General features: G+C 44.8%; 1 protein-coding gene across 1 annotated transcript in view; it reads left to right on the forward strand.

Annotated features, from left to right (window-relative positions):
• Positions 1-2,201: 2,201 nt before the first annotated feature.
• The window catches only part of LOC126457953 (multiple inositol polyphosphate phosphatase 1), a 311,376-nt gene continuing 292,498 nt past the window's right edge, over positions 2,202-21,079 (forward strand). The window contains exon 1 of the mRNA XM_050094684.1: positions 2,202-2,304. The gene's annotated coding sequence lies outside the window, so the exon portion shown is untranslated. The remainder of the gene's footprint in view (positions 2,305-21,079) is intronic.

Consider the following 21,079-nt stretch of genomic DNA (forward strand, 5'->3'; position numbering starts at 1 on the left):
AGGACTCGAACCTTCGACGTGGGAAGCCGCGCGAACCGTGGCAAGACGCCTTAGATCGCTCGGCTACCCCACGTGGCATTATGAACTGGAAAAAATCTCTTGGTATACGTTGAATATCCCCTGCTAGTCTTATTTGACTAGAGCAGTATTCTACGATGGAGCCCACGACTGTTTTATGAGCATTCTTCTTTGCAGACTGATTACAGTTCCCTAGTATCCCGCCAACGAAACCGAAACCTGCCACCTGCCTCGTCTACGGCTGAGTGTAAGTGATCGTTCCACTTTATACCACTACAGGCTGTTACACCTACGTACTTGTATAAGTTGACCGATTCCAGTTGCAACTGTTTGGTACCATGTTCGCTGGATACGTTGATTCGCGTTGTGAAGGCCACATTGTCACATTTCTGAACTTTTAAAACTAGTTGCAATCTTTGCACCATTTGAAATCTTATCCACATTTTATGCAATATTTGTGCAGCTTTTTTCAGACAGTACTTTATTTTAGATTCTGCATCATCTCCGAAATATATGAGGTTATAATTAATGTGGTCTGCAAAGTCATTAATACGCAAAATGAACAGCAAAGGGTCTCAACACACAGAGATTGGAAAAAATATGGAAAAACGACAAGAATGCATGTCTGAACATAAATGAAGGTGCTAGCCAAGCCTGCAGGTTGGCCGGCCGTGATGGCCGAGCGGTTCTAGACGCTTCAGTCAGGAACCGTGCGACCGCTACAGTCGCAGGTTCGAATCCTGCCTCGGGCATGGATGTGTGTGATGTCCTTAGGTTAGTTAGGTTTAAGTAGTTCTTTGTTCTAGGGGACTGATGACCTCAGAAGTTAAGTCCCATAGTGCTCAGAGCCATTTGAGCCATTTGCACCTGCAGGTTGCGCTGGTCTCTTTGACCACAAACGGCACCAGTGCCGTGTCCTCAGTAATTGCAAGTGTCAGTCGTGGTCAGGATAGACTCTGAGTAGCTGTGAGAGAATTATGTCGGAGCCAAGTGGATTCGAACGTGCGCAAATTGTTGCTGCTTGTATCATAGGTGCGTCCGTAACCAAGGTAGTCGAAGTGTTTGATGTTTCAGAAGACACCGTATCGAAGATTTGTACCACATACAGGGAAAGCGGAAAAATATCATCCTCCAAGTCACAACGCGGACAAAAAGCTTGGGTGATCGTGACAGACGGTCACTAAAGAGGACTATGACGAAAAGTAAGAGGATGATAGCAGGTCCCACTCACGAACCCTGTCAGCATCAAAACAGCACGAATGTAGTCTCAGAAGCAGGGAATTGCAGGACGAGCTGGATTTCGAAAAGCACTTGTCAGTGATGCAAATGCCCCCAACAGAAAAACGTGCTGTTGAAGCCATGACTATGGAGCACTGGAAGAATGTCATTTGTTCGGATGGGTCTTAGGTCCACAGCGTTTCCAACTTCTGGCCGAGTTGCCGTCCCGAGAATGAAACATGGCGGAGGTTCGGTGAGTTTTGGACAGCCATATTGTGGCATTCCACGGGCATTTCTGTCAAGGATTATGTGACCATTTCGGCTGATCAGGTCCGTCCCATGGTACAATGTTTTTCGCCAAGACGATAGGGCCCCTGTTGACACAGTTCGCATCTTCGAAGGTTGGTTTTGTGAGCACGGGGATGAATTGTCGTATCTCCCCTGGTCACCACAGTGGCCAGATCTCAATGTTATTGAGCCTTTGTGGTGTACTTTGAAGACAAGGGCGCACGATCGGTATCCACCTCCGTCATTGCTACCAGAACGTGCCACTATTTTGCATGAAGAGTGGTACAAGATTCTTTTGAAAACTATCCAGGACTTGCGATTATCCAACCCGAGACGACTGGAAATTGTTTTGATAGCCAACGCTTGTCCGCACCGTATTACGCATGGTAATGTGTTGCGTTTTTGGTGATTCCAAATTTTTGTTCACTTCTACATCCTTTTCGGCACTGTGGAACAGGAGAGGCTTTCACCGTGGGAGTCCCGCCACTTGTGCACACGAATTGCTGGAGAAAGCGATAATCTGGGCGCGCGCGCGCGCACACACACACACAGCTGGGACCAGGTCCATCAAGGGGCAACGGCCGCCGATGTCCCAGATGTTGTTACCTGCACCACCGCGCCGCACCGCACGGCGGCGCGCGTCGGCGGCGCTGACGTCATCACCCGAACAGCCACAGCGTCGCTGATGTCGGAAGCAGCAGTTGCTCGCTGGCGGGGCTCAGTCGCCGCGGACGCGAGCCAGCAAGCGTACGCGGCCACCTGCTGCCTCCCTCACAGCAGGTAAACAGACGTGCAGCTTAGCCAGCTTTCCTAGTGTCTTCTCTCCTTGCAAAAGATGCTTCTGGACGGTCAGATTGGGCAGGTTACTGTACACTGATACTCGAGAGTTATGCTTCCAGAGAGTGTTATTATTCGCATTTCCGTATAAACAGTGCGTCACATGTCAACAAAATGCCGTTGCTCCTCCTGACTGGTGGCGTTACTTACAGAGGAATAGCGTAATCAGTTGTTAATCTTACGGAGTGTGGAAATGACTTATGCAGACAGTGTTGAAAACAAAACAAAAAAAGCGGTATTTTTCATCCGTTATTTCAGGAAATTAACAGAGGTTTGAAACTTCTACGCAACGTACAACCTAGCTTATTATTTTTGCTAACCTACTACTAGAAATAATGACCCATTTTTATGCATGATTAATGAAAATGCTAAACGTTTCATGTAGTGCAGATGATTACATTCGAAGTGATGACTTTCTGTCAGCTCACTCCACTTCCACTTGAGCAACAGATTTAACAGAAATCCATAACACAGAGGATGATGAAGAAGAAGCAAAGGAAGAAGAAGAGAAGCAAAATGATGTCTCTAGAAAAATTAATACGTCTGAAGAATCCATTATATGCAAAACGATGTTATGCAATTTGCAACGCACACAAATTCTCTCAACTTGTTGGAACTACTGTAATGGTGCAAAGAGTTCATTTATAAGTTGTGGTTTCTTACTAGGAATCTGCATGAACCATTGTAGTCATTATCTTCTGTTCTGTTTAAATTTAATCTTCTGCTATTCACGGATTTTGCCTCCTGGGTCACATTGCCTAGAAAAATAATTTTGAACAGGAAATTAAAACAAGTTTCCCACCTTGATATGTCGCGATAAAAGTGGTAAAACAAATAAACATGGGAATAATATATATGTACATACAATAATAAACGAATTTAAAGTTCGAGTAAAAATATAGAAATGCTGCGTTATTTATCGATTAGTGTAATTGTCCAGTGTTCTACTGTCCAATATTCAGTAAATGAACATCTACTGTGCTGCAGTGAAGGTACGTAAATACAGTATACGCATAATTAAAATTTTTTACTGTACTTTTGTACATGATACCTCACAAATTTTATGTAGCCCAGTGAGTTTTGTATAATCCAGAAACTTGTCCAATTTGCAAAATTATTTTAGTCCCAGGCGATTTCCTTTTTGAGCAAGTATTACTGTACTTTTACTTTTCCCAGTCGTTTATTGTCTCAATCCTCAAGCAGTGTTTTTATTTTCCAGTTAATTTTTACTCCCAACTGCTCCACAACATTTATTCTCCGTTCACTTTCATCATTAGATTTGATGGTAGCACCTTTACTTCATGTCTACGTGTCTGATATCCAACAAATGCGTTTCTGCAGTCGTGACCAAATAACATTGTTGAGACTCATTGACACAGAGTCACCTTTTGCAATCGAATGGAAATCAAACGTTTGAAACTTACAGTTAAAAGTCTGAAGAAAAGATATGGAAGATTTAAGTTGAAATATCTGTGAGGATCGGGAATGTTGGAGGACACTCTTAATCGGTGTACAGTTGAAGAACCAATTTCAGACTGCAGGATGTACTGATAATATCGATACGAATTTTAAGTTGTGAGAAGTATTCTGTGTTATAATTGATTCAGTTGTTGCTTCGTTTTTTCTGGGGTGACTTAGTTGGAAGCGAAAGTCAATTTGGTGTGTTCTGTGTAAAACAGAACAGGGATTCGACAGGCTAATGGACAGCTATTGTTTGTTTGCGTGCGGCGTTCTTTTAATTAAACTACAGGCACTACAATGTACGAAAACAAACGGAACTATCGACTCTGAGCAGCTTTTGCAACTATGTGTTAACTCTGGACTTGGTTCTTAAATTTTATGGCGTGGTGTTCTGGAGGTAAGGATTATGTCTGTTGGCAGATATAAAAGTCCGAGATAAGTTCAGAATGAGTCGTTCGTCTGCAGCGGAGTGTGCGCTGTTTTGAAACTTCCTGGTGGGTTAAAACATACTGCTCTGCAGAGTGAATGATTCATTCTGTGAGTAAGCCCCCAATCTGTCATATCCTCCCCTCCAAGAGAGATGGTCCAGCAATATAAGCAAGAGTGATTCTGTTAAGTTTGGAAGTAGGAGAGAAGTACTGGCAGAGTCGTTCTGCAGCGTGTGACAGCCGGAAAAAGTGCAGGGCCTCTCGCGAGTTACGCAATGAATAATTGAAACCTTCTCTTGCGGATGTAAGTGACGCAGAGCGACACCATCCTATGTTACAGAGGAGAAGCAGAGTGGCGAAAGCACTATACGTCTGCCATGAAACAGGATTTTTGATCGGACTCCAGTCCCCTTCGATCTCGAGAAGGCATCAGTGTGGCCAAGAATGAGGACACGTTTCCATGCTTTAAGCGTGAAGTATGTTGTTTTGAAGTTCGGTATCGTTCCACTGCTGCGAACCAAATGTTTTACAGCTCTCTTCTGCAGTACAGTGTATCAAGAATATTCAAAAGCAAAATTATACAGATTCTTGAAGGCCCTGAAGTTAGTTTCTTGATATTAGGAACGGATGGTTAGAAATTAGTACCGTGGGATTATAATTCAAGTGCAGCTATTCATGGAGGTCCAGTGTGGGCTGCATTATCATAAGGCAGCGGAACTTGGTTCCAATTTTGCCCACGAGAAGCAAATCTGACGCTGTATAGCATCTCATCGACGTCTCCGGTACTCATATAGAACGAAGTGTGTAAGTGGCGATTAATGATAAAATCAACATTATGCCTTTCTCACTTGTCTGACCTTTTCTGCCCAAGTGTCGCCTCTAATCCATTACATATGGAAACACTTCTATACGTCTTTCTTGCATTCACAGCGCCAGATTTGCACCCTGTGGTCGAAATTGGAACTATTTTTTTTTCAGCGTAAATCGGTTCCTCAGTAACGCACCAGACTATCAACCAAGTTTCGCTGCCTTACGATAATTAAAGCACACACTGGACCTCTCTGAGTAGCAGCACTTTAATTGTAACCACCCGGGATTTAGTTTCTTATTGAGATTAACAGCTTACACGTTATAATGACAACTTCAGATCATATAAACTGCACAAAGTGATGACGTCAGTCAGTCACAATGTATGCATTACGACAGGGCGTACATTTTTGACAGGCTCATTCAAATATTCTCATACATTTTTCCGTTGTACAATGCGACCCTCATCTAGGCCGCTAGCACCCAGCTCCCCTTCTCTTTCTATTAGAGTTTCATACACCATTGACTTCGTGCAACTCGTTACGGAATTCACTGTGCACGTATGACAGATGTAGAGGACTTCTTTCCGTTAACTGCCGCTGGCAACGTCGATGTAGAAACATAACCAGTATACAAACATGTACCTCAAACACATTGCTCTTTCCAGATTTCACACCGCCTAAATTATTTCCCTCCGATCATTCATATTCAATTACAAAATAATCTTTACCTAAAAAATTTCATTTGACATCTGTGGTTAATTTTTCAAATAGTCTGAGTTTTCAGACGTATTTTGTTAGTACGAGGGTGAGTCAAATGAAAACCTTAAATCCGTAATAACAAATCGAAATTCTCGCCGTTATCCTGTAAGTTGGTAAGCGTGCTACAAACAGCATGCAGAATGAATGGCCTGTAGGTGGCAGCATAGTGCAGATAGATTCACACATACCGCCGCAGTATCAGTATAAAGATCGCCGCCCCACTTGTGACTTGCACCAGGGAAGAAAAGCGTTCTGTTATTAGGTTTTTGCGCAGTGAAGGTCTGAAACCTATTGGAATTCATCGACGAACGAAGGTTCAGTACGGTGATGCATGCTTGTCACAGCAGCAAGTCTACGAATGGAGTAGGAAGTTCGCAAATGGTGTGACTTCAGTGGAAGATGCTCTTCGTCCAAGTCAGCCACAACGAGTTGTGACTCCACAGAACATTGCAGCAGTTGAAGCCATAGTGAAGGAAAACCGCCAACTGACACTGAATGACACTGCAGCATGTTTACAGATTAGTCATGGATCAGCACACCACATTCTGCATGATGTGCTCCAGTTTCACAAAGTGTCTGCAATGAGAGAACGACGTGTTGATGCTTGTGAAGAACTTCTTTGGCGCTTTGGACGAGAAGGTGATGGCTTACTTGCAAGAATCGTTACTGGGGACGAAACCTGGGTTCACTTCCACCAACCGGAAACGAAGACAGCGAGCCAGGGATGACGCCATTCCTCATCACCAAAACCACAGTAGTTTTGAACAGAACCATCAGCAGGGAAGGTTATGCTGACTCTCTTTTGGGACGGAAAAGGCGTCATTTTGGAGCATTACATGCTTAGAGGGACCACTGTCACCAGTGCGTCATACACAGATCTCCTAAAAAATCATCTGCAGCCTGCAATCAAATCAAAGCGACAAGGATTTCTGTCAGCAGGTGTCCTTTTGCAACATGACAATGCTAGGCCCCACACTGCCCGTACAACAGTTGCAAAAATCACAGACCTGCATTTTGAGTGTCTTCCTCATCCACCATACTCACCAGACCTTGCCCCAAGTGATTTCCATTTGTTTGGACCACTCAAAGATGCAATGGGAGGAAAGAAGTTGCGTTCCGATGAAGAGGTACGCCACGCGGTGCATGAGTGGTTGCGCGGACCACCAAAACAAATTTTTTTCTAAAGGAATTTATGCACTCTGTAAGCGCTGGAGGACTTGTATTGAGCGTGGGGGATATTATGTTGAAGAGTGATGCAGCTTTGTACCACTTCTGCACAATAAGTAATATTTTTTAAAAATATTGAAGGTTTTCATTTGACTCACCCTCGTATGTGGCATAAATGTATCTGCGTAGTTCAGAATCATCCACGACAGTGGAAACAGTGTGGAAGCGTTTACGCGTCCTGGGCTCGTACTTATACATCAATGTAATTGTTCAGAAAATAATACCTGAACCAAAAACTTCATTTGTGATGAACAGTGGGATGTGAAAAACACTGTTCCTATAATCTCTTTTACTTGGCAATATCTCTGCAGTCTAAATTATTTATTCCCCTATTAACACATCATATCAACCGACAAGGTACCTAATTAGAAGCAGGTATTTATTCTTTTACTACAGTCAATCATTTGCAGCTACATACCATACAATCGCCTCTAGAGAGAATGGGAAGAGACTTTGCTTTTCGGACAACACTCTTTCATGAAACTGTGAAATATGTAAGCTGTGTTCAAATGTAATAATATCCACCACAGCTGATTTTATTTGTCTACTCGTGTCAAAAGCATTGTATAAAACTAGACAAAAGGAGAAAAACAGACTAATTACACAAAATTAATACATACAAAGGAAATATAGTTACAGTGTGAGGCAAACAGAGCCATAAATGATATTTATATATATACAGACCACAAACACCAAATACGACCAGACCAGAAATTAGCGACCTCGACGGAATTGTCCCTGGCCCACAACAGGTCATCCAGCCTGCAGGAAACTGGGCACTGAGGACAGCCGTACATGTTCTTGGTGGTTTGTTCGGGTCCAGATTTGCATGCAGTTGATGGGTCCCCACGGTAGTTCAGGTTGGCCATATTATCCTGTGGTCTACCCACACCACTTCTTAGTCTGTTGAGGGACTTCCGCGTTTTCCACTGCAGGTTTCTACCTGGGGGGAGGGCTTCCGAAGATGGGATCCATGATGCGATATTTGCGTTTCTGGTTGCCCACAGGTTTTGTCGTGCCATTGACTGTGATGTAGTGCCTTTGATGGAAATTTTTAGAAAGCTCTTTCTACATTTCAGCCTGCTTGGGGAGGTTGGTGTCCATGCAGCGAGTGAGCTGCGTTTAGTTCCGCTTTGCTTCTCTCTGTGTTCGTGGAAACTTCCCACCTTATATCTGGTGGAGCTGTCCCCGGGAGACTGTAGAGTTTGTAGGTAGGCGATGCTCTCAGGCATCCTGATGTTATTCTACATGTCTCGTTGAGACATGAACATAACTGTACCAAACAGGGGAGGCTTATTCAGCGGCAGAGTAACATATTGCAAGTGCCAATGTTCTGAGTACTGTCGGTTGGGCACCCCATCCGCTACTTGTGAGCTTTCTGATGATGTTATTGCGGGCGTATACTTTTTGTTTTGTATTTGGGCAGTGCTTTCTAAATGTCAGCACACGGTCCAGCGTGGCCCCCAGGTATATTGGATTGTGACAGTGCTCCAGCTTCATGCTATCCCATACAACTAAATTTTCTGTTGGCGTCTTTGTTTCTTAGATGAAAAGCGCATACTTGAGTTTCAGCTGGATTCGTTTTCAGGTAATTATTTTGATAGTATGCCGCGAGAGTGTGAATCCCATTTGTTAGATGTCTCTCTACTGCTTCGAAGTCTTTTGCTTGAGATATTAGTGCCAGATCGTCAGCATAGACGAAACTTTTTGTGTTAAGAGGTTATGGCTGATCGTTAGTATAAATGAAACACAAGGCTGGTGCTAGGACGCTGCCTTGAGGCAGACTGCTATTTTGCAGTCTCCGTCTACTTTTCTTGCCGCCTTGTTCTACGTAGAATCTATGGATCTGAAGCTGGTAAATTCATAATCTCCCGTTAGTTGTGCAAAATGATTTTTTGCCGCACAGTAGCATAAGCTGCGGAGAGATCCACGAATACTGCTCCAGTGACGAGACCATGTTCAAAACCATCCTCGATATTTTGTGTCAGACTGAGTATTTGTGCTGTACAATTTTTGTTTGGTCTAAATTTAGCTTTTTGTGGAATCAGCTGCGGCTCGGTGACAGGGCTGAGACGAGTGAGCAACATTCTTTCGAGGGTTTTGTAAAGGTGACACAAAAGAGATACACGGAGCTTGCCGGGTTCAAATATGGCGATGATCTTTGTCCTTTTCTAGATTTTAGGAATCTGCTGTCTTGTTAAGCAGTTATTATAGAACTGCAGTAGCCATCCCATAGTCGTAGGCCCAAAATGTTTTATCTGCTCCACCAATAAATCGTCAACTTCCGGCGCCTTGCCGTGTTTACACTTTTTAATAACAGCTTTCAGTTCTTCCGAAGTAAACTTAGCGGACAGCACTTTCGTTTGTGGATGTTGCCAGGTTATCCCTAGTTTTTTTCTTTCTTCCTTCAGTTTTCCCATTCAGCTGCACCTGGTGGGCGACTTCATTTGGGGTAACGTTGGGTCTCTGGCGACACAGGGGTCAATACTGAGTCGTTTGAGTAGTTAACAAGCTTTTCTGTTGCTCTTGGACATGCTAATGCTCTCTACTGTTTCAATCCATCAGTTTTGTTTGGCTTTCGCCAATTCCTGGAACAGTGTCTGTCCCAGTTTTACTGTATCCGTGTTGAACGGGTCTCCAGCAAACAGTCTAAGGTATTCTTCCAGTTTTGACGTTAATTCTTCATTCGTACACGGAATGTATGTTGTCCGGCAGCCTTGGGAGATCGAACCGCGAAAGCACTTCTTCACAGCTTCTACAAAACGGTTGTAGGAGTGTCTCACAGGTTCAATCTTAAGTGTTGTCTCATCCAGAATTTCCGCAAAACTCTTCCAGTTGGCCTTCTTAGATTTGAACCGCCTACAGAACGGGATCACCCGTGGTTTGATAGCTGCAAACACCTGATAGCAGATTGGCCTGCGTTGGGTGCCAGATACAGGTAATGATGCAGTCTTCACACAGCGGCGGGAAACAGTGTCGCTGGTCGGGATTATATCCCCTTTTCCAGCGGCTGCTATTAAATGAAGCTGGTAGTTTGCAGTCATGTAAGAGAGTTAATCTTCTGCAGTAAGTCCTCTCCGTTTACATTATCATCCTCTTAGCCCCATACGCTACTATGGCTGTTAAAGTCACCCACGACAAAATAAGTGTCCTGATTTTGAAAATTCACTGGGGGGCTGAAGTTACATGATGGTCTTCGTCAGGTAATATCACTGTGCGTTTTTTGCATGCACAAAACACCACGATTTATGTCCTGACACCTAGTTTGTAGAAGTCCTTCTTTGCTGGTTGATAAGCCTTCAATGTTTATGGTCATTATTGTCAATTTTGGTCTTGAGGAAGCTCCTGCGCTTTTTCTAGCGCACATCGCAACACTACTTTAGCGGACAGATTAGTCGGTTGAGGGTAGTTTCAACCGTTGCCCAGGGAACGCTAGAATGTATGTAAAGCGCTAAGCGCACGCACACTCTCCTTGGAGGCTCTTTCCGTGTCCCCCACCAAAACTGATGACGCGAAGTTGACCACGTGTTCATTACAAGGAAACAGCTAGCTCGATTCCTGGAATTTCACCTTTGAGCTAATCAAGCACGATTCGCGACCCGTCCCCACAGCTTTAATTCCGCCAGTACCTTGTCTCCCACCTTCCAAACTTCACAGAAGCTCTTCCGCTGCAGAGTGAAAATCTCATTCTGGAAACATCCCCCAAGCTGTGGCTAAGCCATGTCTCCGCAATATCCTTTCTTCCAGGAGTGCTACTTCTGCAAGTTTCGCAGAAGAGCTTCTGTGAAATTTGGAAGGTGGGAGACATGGTACGGGCAGAATTAAAACTGTGCGGAGGGGTCGTGAGTTGTGCTTGGATAGCTCAGGGATAGAGCACCTGCCCGCAAAAGGCAAAGGTCCTGAGTTCGAGTCTCGGTCCGGTACACAGTTTTAATCTGCCAGGAAGTTTCGTATCATCGGACATTCCGCTGCAGAGTGAAAATCTCTTCTGGATAGCTATATGCTTTGCGCTCACTTGTCTCGTTTAGTCTCCGTCCTGACTGCAACGTCCTGCACTCGTGCTCTTTTACTCTAAATATAGCAGTTGTTGAGCGTTGTTTTATACGAATTTGAACAGCTTCTAACAGTAGTTTCAGCTGTGTTTATTGGGAGACAGAGAACTGAAATAATGAACTGAAAAGAAGCATCTTCAAACATGTTTGGCGGAAATAAGTGGAATAGAGTTTGGAACACTGCAAAGACAATGTTCCAGTGTACAAACTCACAAATGTTCGTGAAAATTTCAGTTCAGAAAAGGATAAGTGTGACCAAAAGGATCTTTAAAATGGAAATCAGCTGTGTGATAATATACAAGGGGACTTAGTTGCACATTATTATGAGAGGTCATGTAACTTTTATTGAATCCTACAGTAGACTTCAAAACGGCACCGGTACATGACACTCCTTTTCAACATAGTTACCAAGTCTGTGTAAACAACTGTAGGAACGTTCTACCAATCATTCAATACCTCGAGGACAGAAATCCGCTACTTGGTCATTCTAGAATCACCATGTGAACGCCCTTACCGTTGGAAATTTTGCGATTGCTGCGAATCAGTTCCTCGTTTTCCTGACATTGTCGTCTGTGGTCGACGTCGATGGCCTTCCTTCCCGATCAGCATCGCCCACGTCTGTGCGGCCTTGGTCAAACTGTTGGCACCATTTCACTACTGTTGGGCATGACATTGCATTTGGTCCATCTTGCGTCAGAGTTTCATAGTAAATCTGTGGGCGATTTAGACGTTTTGCGCACAATAATTGTACTGTCCCGCGTACTTCAACTTTGCAGTACATTTCCAGTTGTCGTGCCATTTCCCTCGCACACTGTGATGCAAATGTTATCGGTACCCCGACAGAGGTATGTCTGCAGGGAAACCGAAACACAGACTGTCTCCTGAGAACGCACCACGCTTGTTGAGCGTAGGTCTTAGCACGGGACGACATGAGTATCTTATTTTTGAAGTCCTTTCGTACAAGTGATGAGCATTACAAAACCGTGCTTAGCCTCTGATTTTGAGAATTTACTATGGTGTGGAAAATCCCACGTTGTGCGACAAACCTAAATAGATTGTGATATGTAAATGGCAATGATCTGGATAAATACCTCGGGAATATCCTATATATGGTCCGTATATTTTTTTAAGCGTCGACAGTGACTGCTGTTGGACACTGACAAGCCAGTTGCCCGTAAACCACATGTTAGATCTGTTCCACGGGCGAGGCATCAGTTGACCGCCGGCAAAGAAAGCAGTAGTGTTCTTCGTTCTTAGAAGAAGGGCATTGCCACGTCAAAGTGCGACAATGGAGAGGCTATATCTCCAGCTTGAAGCGTCTCCTAAATGACTGGTCAACTTAGGTTATAATTTGAGCAGAATTGGAGTAATTTAAACTGATTCCTGGGCGTTATGTGCCGTGGTGTGGGATCAGAAGATTAAACATCTCCTAAAATAAACATATACATGCCAAAAACTTGGATATTGGGACCGATTTAACCCAGTCTGTCAGGGAAATTATCAAGATTTTATTGTCATCATGAATGATAAATGGTGTTTGAACAATTACAAAACCAAACGTGAGATTCCCTCTCAAAGGTCGTACTACTGGCTATTAGACTCGAGTATAGTTTAAAAAATGTGAACAGGAATGTGCTTAGGAGCTATTTACGGTTATAGGGATAGCAGATCTTCTCGCATGCACACAGCTTATGGAATCGCTGTTCGTCCAGCATCCATATATCTACCATAGCACTGTCTGCTGGGCTGTGCACTGCATTCATTGTTGACAGAAGTCGGGGGTCTGCACACCGTATACTCCCAACCGAGCAGTTCCTTCGTTTTGGGCGTCTCGTGCCAGAATATTTGTTCTACATATCCAAATCAAAGTAACTTTTTCTTCGGTGCTGCCTGTATATGGTAACTTTTAGCTATATTCTTTCTGATTAGCTGGAATATTGCTCTCCTTCATTACAAGGTGTTAATTTCCGCACAAACCTGGTCAAAATACACGACTGCCGCAGTTCTGTTCCCATTGTTGTTTCCTTTTCATTCTCATAGTGTACACTGACGAACAGATTGTCCCCTTGAACTTCAGTAGCACGCAGGGTTTGAATTCTGTAGGCAAAATTCTCCACCGTCGCATATCTAACGTTCTCACGAGGAAGTTTTTCTCGGAAAATGTTGTGCTGAACACATAATTTTGAGCGGGAGACTTGAGTAATCCTTCTCCACCCGTGCTGCGCGAGTGTGTGGATCTTGGGGGCAGATGTATTAAGGAGACAGGGACAAGGCGATAATGATATTCTTTGATATCACTACTGAATGTGAGTTCAATTCCGGCTCTCGCTTCCGATTCACTTTATGAGGTCAGTAAAAAAAATAGTAAGGCTGTCATCTACTGGAAGGTTGGTTTGAACACCACGGTGCCGTACTAGACACCGTCCTGTAGGAGGTGGTATGCCGTTGCCTTCCTCCGACCTTTCAACTAATTTACCCAGCAAATTATGGCGGGTTCTAGAGTTTAGCGTTAGCTCCGAACCGTTACGCATATCGAAAGTGAAAGACATGATAAGTGACAGATAAAAATCCTATGACTGACTGGCGATTGAACTGCAGGCATTTGGATTTGTAGTTTGGCTTTGTGCTATTGTGCCACCCGATCACTGGCATCTCTGATTAACTTGCCGATGTAGAAGTTCTGCTCAGATTGTCCTCGTTAGTAGGAGTCAGGATTTGATATTGTATCCAATGGCATGGATACCAAATTAAGGTCACCACGATAGCGTCTAATTTTTATGCGATCATCGCTGCAGAACTGGTTCAATGTGGTTTGGCTCGGAAACCCTAAGTTTTAAAACTCAGCCTGCTTGTGACGGTGTTAGCAGGCTCTTTACGCCCTGAGGGGTAGTGGTTTCTGGCAACTGGAGGCCGAGACAATGGCATGCATACTCACTGCCCAACCAGCAGTAGACGGCATTGGACAACTGAGGCGTACAGGGACGGTGACGCAGCGTCGAGCCAACACTGAGGCCGTACTGTACGGCCCGCCGACGCCTCACGGACAGGATGGCTGCGTCTCGAACTGTAGTCGCACTGTGTGATCCTCTACTTGCTCGTCGCTGTCATCGATCCTCTTTAATCCACTGTTTCCGCTCTAGTTCCACTGCCGCAGCAGTATGCACTGCACGAAGTGAAATGTCACACTACGATAAATCTGCGTGATTAGCATCGATCGTTCTGCCCTCTTATAGTTTACAAACATGCAGATATTGTGCGCCGCACCATCGACCTAGTATACTCGTACTTACTTCCACGTTTCCAATTCGGCTTTTCACTGTTCCAGCTCGGCGTAGCTCTAGCCTTTCTGGTCACACAAGTCTGGACGCTCTTGGCCTTACATGTACAGCATCTCTCTTAAACCTTTGTCACTTATTGTTGGTACACTGTGCTATGCTACTGGGCAGCAAAATTACACAAAGAAGGATAGCAGAAATCTAAAATTTTATATTTATTGTTCGTATACACTGGTCTGCAAAACTTGAGGAGGGACGTGACTCTCATGATGTGTCACTAACAAGCAACGTAGCTCAATGAAACTTGGCCCATACACAGAAAGAACTGCAACAATGTAGTACAGAAGGCAATTGAAAGAAACACGCAATGAGGCGAACTGAAATAACATTTTTATTCAAAGACAACAATTTCACTGATGATCCCCTGGACATTACAAAAGGCGGACCATGGTTCGCCAAGACAGCAGTGGATGATCTCTTACCTGCTCCTACTCTGGCCACAAGTTTGCTAAAGAGTTCCTGTGTTAGTGCGTTCCGTTCCATCGCCAGCGGCGTTGACAGCAGTTGGGTGGTCGATGGTGCACGTCGACGTGCAGCAATACATCTCCCTACCGCGCGCTCTGTGAGATTTAAGTCGGGGGAACGGGAAGGTCAGGCCATTCACCGAACATCCTCTGGTTCCAAGATCTTCTCCACCTGTGCAGCTCGGCCCGGTCGCACATTGTCATCCATAAAAATGAATTTGGGGACGAACGCACCCCTTCAAAGAAGAACAAGGGGAAGAAGTACAGCCTCTTAATAACGTTGAGTGGTGAGAGTATCCTTTTCAAAGATTTGGAAATCAATACCCCCATGCAACATTATGCTTCCCACGCCATAAGACCTGGACGACCAAAACGATCGTGTTCCACAATGTTCCTCGGTACATTACCTGTTCCCACATCTCGCCATATGAGAGTATGTCCAAAATCACTTCTGAGAGTGAATCTGCTCTCATCCGAGAAGAGCACGAACCCTCATTCCTCGTTAGGCCCATCGCTATGCTCTTGGCACCATTGCAAACGGTGCCACTGATGAGCGGGTGTCAACAGAACACAATAAACCAATCGTCGGACGAAGAGAACAGCTGTACTACAGCTGACTGTGGTCGACCACCTCCCCTCTTTTGGGCAGCAGTGCTTGTGGTTCAGAACGCTCCGCATGCACGTGAAACAGTGCTACGAGCAGCTCCAAACTCCTGGGCTACACCCGTCGCACTTTGTTCCGATGATTCTTTGTGTCAGGACACTTTTGTAATGAAGAGGACCACCACAGTGTACGAAACTGCTTGCTGATTGACACACACCGTCGTTTCCAGGTCCTTCAACTGCCTCGTGTCGCAGGGCCACCCAGTGTGGCACTGTAGTCACGATGACGTCACGCCATGTCACGTCCAACTTTCTGTGGACGTTTGAGAGATCTTTGAAAACATGTTCCTTCACTTTCGTTCATTTCCACCGAGTAGTTAATGTATTATGTTACTTTAACTATCTCGTCCTTAGGTTTTGCAGATCAGTCTACTCGACTAAACTATAGGTTATTTGCGAGTGTACAGGGTACGGAATTTTGTACAGAGAGTGGTGAAGTCGGGCAAGAATGACAAGCAGGAGTACGACATTCCGTGCTGCTTCAACACTGTGCGAAAGTTCATCTATTGTAGTGGTTGGCGAACGGTAGTAGGCCACTCCCTCGCCTGTCCGTCACCAGACGTCTTTATTGCATGAGAGATCTGGAGACCGTGCTCCCCAGCCCAACACTCGAACATCCTCTGCATCGAGACAGGTCGAGATAGCACGGGCAGCATGCAGTCTTGTGGTATCCTGTTGAAAGATAATGTGACTGAGACCTCGGAAATAAGGTATAGCCATCAGCCTTAGCTTGTCAGGAATGTAACACATGCTACCCAAATCACCAGCATGCGAAACATAGGCGATCGCGTTCTGTACCCAATGCCAACCTATACAATCACACAGCATGTTGGGCATTTATGATAATGGTGAAAGCGATCTGGCAACGTTCGATCTCCTCGTAGCCTCCACACTCGTCTGAAAGGCTGAGGTGAGGAATTCCCTGAATTCAGTGTTGTCGACGGACACACTATTGTCGGCGCTCCTCTCTCTGCTGCCGCGTCAACGGAAACCTCAAGAATGGTCACTGAGCAGACGTCGTGGTTCTGCACTTTGAGTGCATAGTTGTCTTGCAACAAAGAAGCTCATTTTCTGTGTCAAGGTACATGAACGTGTACGATCCTGCATGGCCGAGCAATAGACAGTACGAGGGAACCTCAAAAAGTAAGTTACGGATTATTATGACAACCCCAGTAACTTTTATTGAATGCTTCACAACACTTCAAAGTCACACATATACTTTACACTCTTTCCCAACATAGTCACCAAATATCCGTAAACGACGATCACAACGTTCAACCAATCGTTCAGTACCTCGACGACAGAACTCCTCTCCTTGGACACAGAACAATTCGAGAATCACTGTGTGAACGTCCTCATCGTTGGATCGTTGGAAAATCAGACGTTCTTTCAGCTTGCCGGAAAGACGGAAGTCGCGTGGTGCAAAAGCTTTCATTACTGCCGATCAGCAGCATTCATGTCTGTGCAGAAATGGTCAAATTGTTCGCGCTGTTTCACTACGGATGGACTTGACCTTGCGTTAGTCCGACATACCGCCAGTAAACGGTGAATCTGTACGCAATTTAGGCGTTTTGTCCACAAGAATCGTGTACTTCAACTTTCGAGAGTGTTTCCAGTTGCGACTCCATTTCGATCGCACACTATCATACATCTGTTATCCGTACCGCAGCAGAACTGTATCTGCAGGAAAGCAAGTACATGTAGCCCCTTCTGAAAAGCACCACTCTTGTTGCGCAGTGGTCATAGTGTTAGGAGACATGTGTGACTTTGATGTCACTACGTAGCCTGGGGCGACTGAGATCTCTCGTGGGCCTCCTAACCCCATCTAATCCAAATTCGCGCGACGGAATGGAATATTTACTAATGCGAGCTGCATTATCGTGGGAATTCTGACATGTGCTGGTAGACATTGCTCCTTCTCGCACAAGGCATAACTCAAATTTCTGAGAAACACCAACATTCAAATGCGATTTCAAAATGAAAAACCCGCTGCCTAATCTTTCATTATATGCAGAATGTAGATGCTGATAGTACTACCAGCTGTCTGCAGTTAAACTGAAATATTAATCATTTGCATATCGAAGTATCTAGTAAATTTCATTCCAATTTGATGTTTGTTGAATGTTGCCTTTATGGTTTAAGAATTTTAATGCCCAGCAATGCATACAGTGGTTGGACAAAAATATGGAAACACAACGAGAAATGCATGCTTTGACATAAATGCAGATGCTAGCCAAGTGTGCCGGCCGCGGTGGTCTCGCGGTTAAGGTGCTCAGTCCGGAACCGCGCGACTGCTACGGTCGCAGGTTCGAATCCTGCCTCGGGCATGGATGTGTGTGATGTCCTTAGGTTAGTTAGGTTTAAGTAGTTCTAAGTTCTAGGGGACTGATGACCGCAGAAGTTAAGTCCCATAGTGCTCAGAGCCATTTTTTTAGCCAAGTGTGCATGTTGCACTGTTGTATTTGATCACGAAAGGCGCCTGTACAGTGTCCTCAATGCGTTTCAGGTGTCTGTCGTCGTCAGAACAATGTTAGGTATAGTTGTGAATGGATTCTGTCGGAGTTAAATCAATTCAAACGTGAGCAGATTGTTTGAAGCTGGTATGGTGGATGCTTCCGTAACCAAGGGGGGCGAAGTGTTTGTTGTTTCAAGAGGCTCCGTTTCGAAGATTTATACCGCATGCAGGGAAACCGGAAAGACTCAATCCGTAAAGTCATAATGTGAACGAGAATGTATGTTGAGTGATCGTGACAGACTGTCATTGAAGAGGATTTTGACAATAAATAAAGCAGCTGCAAAAGTCGCTGCAGAACTGTGTGTCGCATTCGCGAATCCTTTCAACGCCAAAACAAAAGGAAGGGAGCTTCATAAGTAGGGAATTGTAGGGCGCGCTAGAATTTCAAAATCGGTCAGTGATGCAAGTGCCCATAGCAGGAAAACATGGTGCCGAAGCAACAAAATCTGGACTATAGACCAGTCGAACAACGTCATTTGGTCGGATGAGTCTTGTTGAACACTATTTCCAACTCCTGCCCGAGTTTACGCCCCAGGAGTGAAACACGGAGAGGGTTCAGTCATGATTTGGACAGCCATATCGTGGTATTCCATGATTCTTATGGCTACTCTGCAAGGTCGTGTCGTGTTACTGTTATGGATTATCGGATCGTTTTGGTTCATCAGGTCCGTGCCGTGGTATACTGTTTGTTCCCCAATGGTGATTCTATGTTCCGAGACGAAAAGGTCCCTGTTCTCAAGGCTCGCATCGTCCAGGACTGGTTTTAGAGGACGACAATGGACTGTCACTTCTCACCTGGCCACCACGGTCACGAGAGCTCAATGTTATTGAGCCTTTGTGGTCTGTTTTGGAGAGAAAGATGCGTTACCTGAACTTGCCACTATTATGCAGGAAGAATGGTATAAGATTCCAGTGAAAACTATACAGGGCCTAACGTCCCGGAGGCGAGAGAAATGGTATCATTTACTCTTCATATCCATCAAAAAATTTTGGATCTTTCCAACCGTCTGAAAGTAGGAATTATCTTCTTGTAACGTGTGATGATCTACCGAGAACAATACTTGCGCTACTGAATAAACGTAACCATCTAAAATGATTTCTTGGACCTTACCATTTACCTTTTCTTTCATTGTTACCATAGGATCAACAACGATGTGACCTCTCAAACAGTGACATAAACTCTACCGTGCTTCCGAGTTGGAAAAACACGTTCTAGTATTTATGTTTCCATTTAAAATACGTATGCGCTCGGAAGCCAAGACTGGCTGAAAGTGAATGCCGCCAAGACGTAGATAATAAAAATTCATACAAGAGATACGAGAAAGCTGAGATTGAACAATGATGTGTGTTGAGAAGGTAAGCGAGTGCACATTTCTTGGGTGTGTAGTTACTGAAGACGGAGGAGCACCTGCTGACGTCAGACGAAGAATCCTAAAGGAGGATGGGGCTTTCATCCAACTGTGTCCATTATGGAGGGTAAGAACGATTTGCATAACAACTAAACTGCCAATTTTTAGAACAAACGTGAAAGTAGTGTTGCTATACGGATGTGAAACTTGGAAGGTTACCTTTACAATCGCCAGGAGCTTGCAAGTCTTGCAACATATCTCTTAGGAAGACTCTTAAAATCTTCTGGCCAAATGTGACCTCCAATGAAGACCTTTGGTACAGACCTAGAGAAGAAGCTATTGCCATCCGAATCAAAATACGGAAGTGGAGGTGGATCGGACATACCCTTCAGAAAACCACAATGCTCTGGAGAGACGAGCTTTCTGCTGAAACCCACAGACTTTAAGGAGAGGAAATCATGGAGGACCGTACAGGAACAGGCCATTTGCAGAGTTGAAGATCCTCGCCCTAAATCAAGTGCTCCGACGCAGCTTCGCCGAAGCCCTGCGCTGTGCATAAGAGCAGCGGGAAATAAGTAAGTCAGTCACTCTAAACAATGCAAACGTGAACTGTTCGAAAATGGTTCAAATGGCTCTGAGCACTATGGGATTTAATATCGGAGGTCATCAGTCCGCTAGAACTTAGAACTACTTAAACCTAACTAACCTAAGGACATCATACACAACCATGCCCGAGGCAGGATTCGAACCTGCGACCGTAGCAATCGCGCGGTTCCGGGCTGAAGCGACTATAATCAGTCTTCAGGGCCCTCACTTCCTCTATTAGCTTCTCTCCTGCTATTTGGTGCAGCGTCGACGTTTCGCCACGACACTATTTGCAGCAGCTCTAAATACACTATGTGATCAAAAGTATCCGGATACCCCAGAAAACATACGATTGTCATATTAGGTGCATTGTACTGCCACCTACTGCCAGGTACTCCATATCAGCGACCTCAGTAGTCTTTAGACATCGTGGAGAGCAGAATGGGGCGCTCCTCGGAACTCACGGACTTCGAACGTCCTCAGGTGATTGGGTGTGACTTGGGTCATACGTTTGTAGGCGAGATTTCCGCACTCCTAAACATCCCTAGGTCCATTGTTTCCGATGTGATAGTGAAGTGGAAACGTGAAGGGACACGTATAGCCTAAAAGCGTACAGGCAGTCGTTGTGTGTTGGCTGACAGAGACCGCCAACAGTTAAAGAGGGTCGTAATGTGTAATAGGCAGACATCTATCCAGACCATCTCACAGGAATTTCAAACTGCATCAGGATCCACTGTAAGTACTATGACAGCTAGGAGGGACGTGAGAAAACTTGAATTTCATGGTGGTCGAGCGTCTCTTCATAAGTCACACATGACGCCGGTAAATGCCAAACGACGCCTCGCTTGGTGTAAGGATCGTAAACATTGGACGATTGAACAGCGAAAAAACGTTGTGTGGAGTGACGAATCACCGTGCACAATGTGGCGATCCGATAGCAGGGTGTGGGTATGGGGAATGCCCGGTGAACGTCATCTGTCAGAGTGTATAGTGCCAATAATAAAACCCGGAGGTGGTGCTGTTGTGGTGAGGTCGTGTTTTTCATGAATAGGGTTGCACCCTTTGTTGTTT

The sequence above is a fragment of the Schistocerca serialis genome, chromosome 2 (assembly GCF_023864345.2).
Source record: "Schistocerca serialis cubense isolate TAMUIC-IGC-003099 chromosome 2, iqSchSeri2.2, whole genome shotgun sequence".
In the NCBI taxonomy this organism is placed as follows: domain Eukaryota; kingdom Metazoa; phylum Arthropoda; class Insecta; order Orthoptera; family Acrididae; genus Schistocerca; species Schistocerca serialis.